The sequence below is a fragment of the Oncorhynchus mykiss genome, chromosome 26 (assembly GCF_057628025.1).
Source record: "Oncorhynchus mykiss isolate SJ-2025 chromosome 26, ASM5762802v1, whole genome shotgun sequence".
In the NCBI taxonomy this organism is placed as follows: Eukaryota; Metazoa; Chordata; class Actinopteri; order Salmoniformes; family Salmonidae; genus Oncorhynchus; species Oncorhynchus mykiss.
Window position 1 is genome coordinate 18,659,506 of NC_143047.1, and position 9,000 is coordinate 18,668,505.

Consider the following 9,000-nt stretch of genomic DNA (forward strand, 5'->3'; position numbering starts at 1 on the left):
TACAAATGACCTGAATGATTGAAAAATGATTTATTCAAAAAGCTTTGCCCGGAGTCCACGTTTTATTGCATACAGGTATAGTAAACCAGTTAAAGACATCAGAAAGCTGCTCCAGTGGCTTTTATGTGTATCTGGGCTTGTCAGTCTTGCACATACACTGAGTGTACAAAACATTAAGAACACCTTCCTAATATTTAGTGGCACCCCCTTTTGCCCACAGAACAGCCTTAATTAATCAGGACATGGACTCTACACGGTGTAGAAAGGGTTCCACAGGGATGCTGGCCCATGTTGACCCCAATGCTTACCACAGCTGTCCACAGCACCCCAATGCGTACCACAGCTGTCCAATTGGCTGGATGTCCTGTGGGTGCTTGACCATTCTTGATACGCACGGGAAATGTTTGAGTGTTAAAAACCCAGCAGCGTTGCAGTTCTTCACACAAACCGATGTGCCTGGCACCTACTACCGTACCCCGTTCAAAGGCACTTAAATATTTTGTCTTGCCCGTTCACCCTCTGAATGGCACACAATCCATGTCTCAATTGTCTCAAGGATTTAAAATCCTTCTTTAACATTTCTCCTCCCCTTCATCTACACTGATTGAAGTGGATTTAACAAGTGACATCATAGCGTTCACCTGGATTCACCTGGTCAGTCTACGTCATGGAAAGAGCAGATGTTTTTCATGTTTTGTATACTCAGTATACATGAATGTAAGTCTTACAACCATATTATTAACACATCTCCTCCCCTATCGTTATAGTAGTTCTGTGACCCTTGCCTAAAATAAGTCATGGGTTTCAGGCGTTCCATGTTTGATGTAGGAGCTTCATGGACTAATATTCTGTCTGGAGATGGATGTGCTTTCATTTCCTCATTTCCTCACCTGTCCTGAAAGAATTTCCCAAAGAGGGTACTCTGTCCTACTTCTCCTACCCTATAGAGGGCACCCTGTCCTACTTCTCCTACCCTTCAGAGGGTTACCCTGTTCTACTTCTCCTACCCTTCCGAGGGTACCCTGTCCTACTTCTCCTACCGTTCAGAGGGTACCCTGTCCTACTTCTCCTACCCTTCAGAGGGTACCTTGTCCTACTTCTCCTACCGTTCAGATGCTTCTCTGTCCTACTTCTCCTACCCTTCCAAGAGTACCCTGTCCTACTTCTCCTAACATTCAGAGGGTACCCTGTCCTACTTCTCCTACCCTTCAGAGGGTACCTTGTCCTACTTCTCCTACCCTTCAGAGGGTACCTTGTCCTACTTCTCCTACCCTTCAGAGGGTACCTTGTCCTACTTCTTCTACCCTTCAGAGGGTACCCTGTCCTACTTCTCCTACCCTTCAGAGGGTACCTCGTCCTACTTCTCCTACCATTCAGAGGGTACCTCGTCCTACTTCTACCATTCAGAGGATACCCTGTCCTACTTCTCCTACCCTTCCAAGTGAAGCCGTGACCCCCTAGCCTCCCATGATTGGCCTGCCGTGCCAGTGCTGCAAAGCTGGAAGCTGGAAATACAGTGCCTTGCGAAAGTATTCGGCCCCCTTGAACTTTGCGACCTTTTGCCACATTTCAGGCTTCAAACATAAAGATATAAAACTGTATTTTTTTGTGAAGAATCAACAACAAGTGGGACACAATCATGAAGTGGAACGACATTTATTGGATATTTCAAACTTTTTTAACAAATAAAAAACTGAAAAATTGGGCGTGCAAAATTATTCAGCCCCCTTAAGTTAATACTTTGTAGCGCCGCCTTTTGCTGCGATTACAGCTGTAAGTCGCTTGGGGTATGTCTCTATCAGTTTTGCACATCGAGAGACTGACATTTTTTCCCATTCCTCCTTGCAAAACAGCTCGAGCTCAGTGAGGTTGGATGGAGAGCATTTGTGAACAGCAGTTTTCAGTTCTTTCCACAGATTCTCGATTGGATTCAGGTCTGGACTTTGACTTGGCCATTCTAACACCTGGATATGTTTATTTTTGAACCATACCATTGTAGATTTTGCTTTATGTTTTGGATCATTGTCTTGTTGGAAGACAAATCTCCGTCCCAGTCTCAGGTCTTTTGCAGACTCCATCAGGTTTTCTTCCAGAATGGTCCTGTATTTGGCTCCATCCATCTTCCCATCAATTTTAACCATCTTCCCTGTCCCTGCTGAAGAAAAGCAGGCCCAAACCATGATGCTGCCACCACCATGTTTGACAGTGAGGATGGTGTGTTCAGCTGTGTTGCTTTTACGCCAAACATAACGTTTTGCATTGTTGCCAAAAAGTTCAATTTTGGTTTCATCTGACCAGAGCACCTTCTTCCACATGTTTGGTGTGTCTCCCAGGTGGCTTGTGGCAAACTTTAAACAACACTTTTTATGGATATCTTTAAGAAATGGCTTTCTTCTTGCCACTCTTCCATAAAGGCCAGATTTGTGAAATATATGACTGATTGTTGTCCTATGGACAGAGTCTCCCACCTCAGCTGTAGATCTCTGCCGTTCATCCAGAGTGATTATGGGCCTCTTGGCTGCATCTCTGATCAGTCTTCTCCTTGTATGAGCTGAAAGTTTAGAGGGATGACCAGGTCTTGGTAGATTGGCAGTGGTCTGATACTCCTTCCATTTCAATATTATCGCTTGCACAGTGCTCCTTGGGATGTTTAAAGCTTGGGAAATCTTTTTGTATCCAAATCCGGCTTTACACTTCTTCACAACAGTATCTCGGACCTGCCTGGTGTGTTCCTTGTTCTTCATGATGCTCTCTGCGCTTTTAACGGACCTCTGAGACTATCACAGTGCAGGTGCATTTATACGGAGACTTGATTACACACAGGTGGATTGTATTTATCATCATTAGTCATTTAGGTCAACATTGGATCATTCAGAGATCCTCACTGAACTTCTGGAGAGAGTTTGCTGCACTGAAAGTAAAGGGGCTGAATAATTTTGCACGCCCAATTTTTCAGTTTTTGATTTGTTAAAAAAGTTTGAAATATCCAATAAATGTCGTTCCACTTCATGATTGTGCCCCACTTGTTGTTGATTCTTCACAAAAAAATACAGTTTTATATCTTTATGTTTGAAGCCTGAAATGTGGCAAAAGGTCGCAAAGTTCAAGGGGGCCGAATACTTTCGCAAGGCACTGTATCTATATCCTCCACCACCCTCTTGCTAAGAACCCAGCACATAAACTGTATTTACATTACTCCTCAATTATATATTTTTTTCGCTGTACCACTCTGATAAGGCCAAAATGAACAACATTAAGGTAACCACAGTAACATTACTGGTTAGCAGCAGTGAGAGACGGGAACGCTTAATCTGGTGATTGACTTTTTTCTGTGTGAAACCCCTCTGTTGGCCTTTAAGAGGCCACAGTGTGTGCAACCAGCTGAAGGCCTCTTCTTTTTTACTCAAATCACCCAAGAAACCCGCAGTGAAATTCAGCAGTTTAAACACTGTGCCCAGATGCCCAAGCACTACAGCTAGTGTGTCAACAGACAGCTAGGACAGAGGATGAGAACATCTCTACATCTCCCCCTCCCTTCTCACAGGCATGGGTCCAGTGCTTGGTAAAGATACCAACATGCTACAGGAAATACTGTTAGGATTACAGTTTTTCCCAATTGTTTACACACTAAAATTGGAACTTGAAACGCAATAACCGAAACCTGAAACTCATGCACCAAATCCCTAAACCAAGTCTGCAAAATCGCAAGCACAATTCCTGCTTTATACTCAGTTTTCAATTCTATATCACACTTTTTGCAAAACACTACATACAGTTCTCTACATTAGGCACAACATTCAAAATCAAAATCTCTTTAGTCCCTTTGGAAAACAATGCCAAACTCTACACACCAATTGGCAACACCCACTCCTCACATGTGTAAACACTAGTTGCTGAATTGTTCACTTAGAAATCAGAGCTTTAGCACTATAAAAGGCCACAGATGAGCTCTCCTGTTTGAGGAAAATGGAAGTCAATGATGAAACAAGAGCTAGAGGTGAAGGAGCGAGAGGAAGAGGAGGATGAGGAAGGCAAGGAAGGACAGTTGTCTCAGATGAGATCAGGGCCACATTGGTTGACCATGTGCTCAACCATGGATTGAGTATGAGGGAGGCTGGACAGAGAGTTCAGCCCAACCTGAGCCACTAAGTTGCATCTATCATCCTTACATTCAGAAATGAGAACCAGTAAGTTACCTACCATCTACACTATGCTCTTTATGTATGTATCTTGTAGTATACTGCAATCCAACATATTAGTAGGCCTAAGAAAATAGATTATTTTTGCTTACTGTAACAAATCATATCATATTTGTGGATCTTCCGCAGAACTGAGAGACAACTATAGTGGAAGACACTGGCTGTTCGCGCTAGAACAAGAGACCGTTATTGTGAACATGGTGGTGGCAAACAATACCATTAGACTACAATAAACCCAGAACCACATAATTGCAGACAACACAATATTCAATAACATTCACCAGGTGGGCTTGTCTACATTGGTCCATGTATTACAGCACAACCGAATCCGGATGAAACAGGTCTACAGGGTGCCATTTGAGCGAAACTCAGAGAGGGTTAAAGAACAGCGCTATGAATAAGTAAGTACTATACTATGAATTTACTATCATATCAGCACTGTATAGACACATTACAGTACTGTAATCCAGTGTATTGTGCCTCACCATATTGGCTGCTCTCGGTCTATGTCACATATTGTCTGTTTCAGAGACTTGGAGCTGGATGCCGCTGCAATTCAGCGCGTTTATATTTACATTGATGAGGCTGGCATCAACCTAGCCAAAAGAAGGGGACGGAACATTATTGGCCACCGTGACTGTCCCTGGGCAGCGTGGAGGGAATATCACCACGTGCTCAGCCGTTAGCCAGTAAGGCGTCCTCCATCACCATGCCAACCTTGATCCCTACAACACGGCCCTTCTCGTCACATTCATGGACACACTACACTGCATCCTCATTCCAGCCGAGCAGAGGGGTGGACCAGAGCAGCTCAGGTATGCTGTCATCTGGTACAACTTGAGTTTCCACTGGGCTGCTCTGGTCCGCAACTGGTTCATCGACCTCCCACAACGTATTGTTCTTTGCCTCCCACCATATTCCCCATTCCTAAACCCAAATGAATATTTGTTTTCGGCATGGCGATGGAAGGTGTATGACCGCTATCCCCTCGCACACATGCCTCTTGTCCAGGCAATGGAGGAGGCATGTGGTGAAGTTGATATGGGGGCTTTCGGCGGCTGGATCCGTCACTCCAGAAGATTCTTTCCCCTCTGTTTAGCCAGGGAGAACATCGCTTGCGATGTAGATGAGGTGCTGTGAGCCAGACCAAAACAGGAGGCAGGATGGAGCCTAATGTATTTTTTCTTACATTTTGCATGTTTTTGTAGTTTTGTATTTAGAGTTTTGAAACAATGAGCCACTTTCATTTTTTATTTTTGTACAGAAAACCCATTCTTACTGAATGTTTTTCCTGGTTTTCTCCTGTTGGGTCTGGAAAGTGTTAGATACAAAACAATTATTCAAAAAAATTCTGCATTTTGGAAATAAATGACGAAGTTTTTGTTACTGTGTGGCATTTGTCTCTGTCCATTTATGTATATTTCAGAGGTATACATTAATGCAACAATCTTTTACAACCGGCTACAGTGTAACACTGAAAATGCAAAAGGCATAAACCTACTGATGGGATATTCATAGCAGTGTTTTGTGTTGAGCACATCAGTGTGTTGGTTAGTAGACAGATCTATTCATGACGCGTGAAGTCTAGACCTGTTACCGGTATACTGGCTTGATGGTTGTGTAATTTATGTCCACCAGAGGGCACTGTTCCCTGAGACCTGTAGGAAGAGATGTGGACAGAGGAAGAGGATCACTTTCAGAATCAAACTTCAGATAGAATTGAGTCCTTACAGATTTCATTTGAGTGGGGATTATTCACATCCTAGACTGTATCTGGGGGTTCAAAGCCAAATGAGAAAGGTGACTCAAACATCCTCCCATCTGTGTCAGTTCGAGCACTGCTCTTCATTATCATGCAATCCACCATGGATCTGGAAATCTCCAGCGTTTCATAAAACTCAGGTAACAGGATGCCAACCATGACCTTGACTGAATGGGCCTTTGTCCAGGTGCCACGCTACACTGAAAAGCACGGGGGGGGGGGGTTCACATTTACCTCAGCAGTATTTCAGAACACCCTCCTGCTCTGCTCATACCCCTGCTCTGGAGTTTATTGGCGAGGGGGGGGATCCTTCGAATCCTGGTCGCCATGGGTTTGTTTCCCTAGCGACTAAGGGGGGCACTGTGGAATCTCTGAACGGGAGGCACTGAGATGGTCAGGGAGAAATGTAGCCAGAGGGGGAGAGAGGGGGTAATGGGGTACACCGTGTGACTGAACCAAATGAGACTGGGTGAATATGGGCTGTTCTAAAAGAACATGAAAGATGCTCCACATACAGTAGATAGGAAAAAAGACATCCATGATAGTTTAGGCTGGGAAATGTAGGACTGCAGCATATGGGACTTGATGGTGAACAAGAGGGTGGGAGTATCACAGAGAGCAAAGTGGCAAGTCTCTTGGGGCTCAGCCATTGGAGTGAGGAGCCAAGGGGGCTATAGGGAGAGGTCTGCGTAGCTGGAGGGCACAGGGACCATCACTGCACCAGAAGAGGGAGTGCATGCCTGGGATTCCAGTCTCAAGGTCTACAGTTTGTTTGACTGGATCAGGATAGTCCTGTGCCAACACACAGTGGAGGGGGGCGAAAGTAACCGTTACTGCTCATTACCATTCAAACGCAAATTACTGAATTGTGTATGCAATTCAGAAGAAAAACTTTAAAACTATGTGATTCCCCCTACGAGTTCACTGGTTACTACAGACAGGACATGGTTGTCTCAAATTGCATAGTTTTCTGGAGCCAAGACAAATTAGTCTGAAAATAAGGACTGAGGTGGTTAGGGGACAGGTTTGGGGAGGCTATGGTGTTGATATGGATGTATGTAACCACACACATTTTTACCACGGGTACATTTCATTTCTCTCCTGCACTACATCTCTCCATCCTTCATAAAGAATGGGGGAGTTTGCACTCAGCCCCCTTATACGAGAGTTCTGAACTTCATGTTCACAATGTTCTAAGCACTTCTGATTCAGCCATCCCTCACTAGACCATCTCTCCCTGACGCGTCAAACCTCTGTGGCACAGGCAATGGTGCTAGTTTTAAATCGTCACAGGTAATGTTAAAGTATCTCCTAGAAGGTTGAAACGTTACTTTACAACCCCTGCCTACATGTTAAGAGTAGCCCCTGTTCTCAGTGTACATTCATGCCAGGGTTTGCAACGCAACATGCCCATTACAAATTACTGACTTAAAAAAAATGTGTGTTCCGGCTATAAACATCCACTCATGCCATAAAAATGGAAGAGATAAAACAAGCTCCCTTACATCCTATAATGTTCTGTGTGGCTGAAAGAGACACTTCTGAGTATATAGGTGGTCCATCACTGGGTACCCAGGGCTGTAATCCCCCCCCCCCCCTCAGGCCTATAAAGAGGATCTTTAGCTGTGCAGTGACATTAACAAGAAAAATACCACACTTAATTACATGTTCAAGTCTGAGAGCAAAACCTGCACCCTGCAAAAGGCCAAATTATAGCAATAAAAACATAGGGGGGAAAATCCATCACTGGCAAAATCTGAAATGATGGGCCTGCTTGTATAAACCAAACAGAAGCAAGCTCACGTCCCTGAAACAGACTGTAGTCAGGACACAGAGGCAGCCAGCTTGACCACTGTCCTGGTCAGGAGAACAGCTACAGCATACTGTAAATACTGCACATCATATACTGTAGGTGAAAACTAAATGAGGAATGAGACCATGGGTGGTTATTTCTAGATATCGGTAGGCTACAATACAGGTGATTATTAATAGATTGGCTACAATACATGCAATATATACAGTGAGGATTGGTTTCTAGACTTCATTTCATGTATGTCAACCTGGTCTCAAAGCACATCGTATTATTCTGTATGTGAATCCGAGACAATCAATTTAGTTTAATATGTTAAGTTTCGTATGGTACATATTCATTTGTGGATGTTCACCACCCATTTCGTATCATATGTTAAGAATTGCAATTCGTATTATACATGTTATGAATTTGCAAAATGTACAATATGCTATGCATTTGATGATGTGTAACGAATTCTAGCTAGGTGGCTAACGTTAGCTAGACTAGGGGTTAAGTTAAGAAGTTATGTTAAAGGGTTAAGGTTAGCTAAAAGGGTTAAGGTTAGGGTTAGCTAACATAGTAAGTAGTAAGTATTTGAAAACTTGTTAATTAGCTAAAATGCCAAAGTTGTCCATGATGAGATTCAAACTCGCAACCTTTGGGTTACTTGACGTACGCGTTATACGCCCCACCTATCCACGCCGACCAACAACCCTACTTTTGTTTTTGCCTTAAGTAACCATCTCTCTTACGTAACAATACTAGAGGTTGACGATTAATCGGAATGGCCGATTAATTAGGGCCGATTTCAAGTTTTCACAACAATCGGTAATCGGGATTTTGGGACACCGATTATGGCCGATTACATTGCACTCCACGAGGAGACTGCGGACTGACTACCTGTTACGAGAGTGCAGCAAGAAGTCAAGGTAAGTTGCTAGCTAGCATTAACCTTATCTTATAAAAAAACAATCTTAACATAATCACTAGTTAACTACACATGGTTATTGATATTACTAGTTTATCCTGCGTTGCATATAATCGATGCGGTGCCTGTTCATTTATCATCGATTTACAGCCTACTTCGCCAAACGTGTGATGGATTTTCAAAGCGCATTAGAATTTAAAAAACATGTATTTTTTTTAATCGCTGTAGTTGCACCAATGTGTACTTAACCATAAACGTCAATGCCTTTCTTAAAATCAATACACAAGTATATATTTTTTAAACCTGCATATTTAGTTAA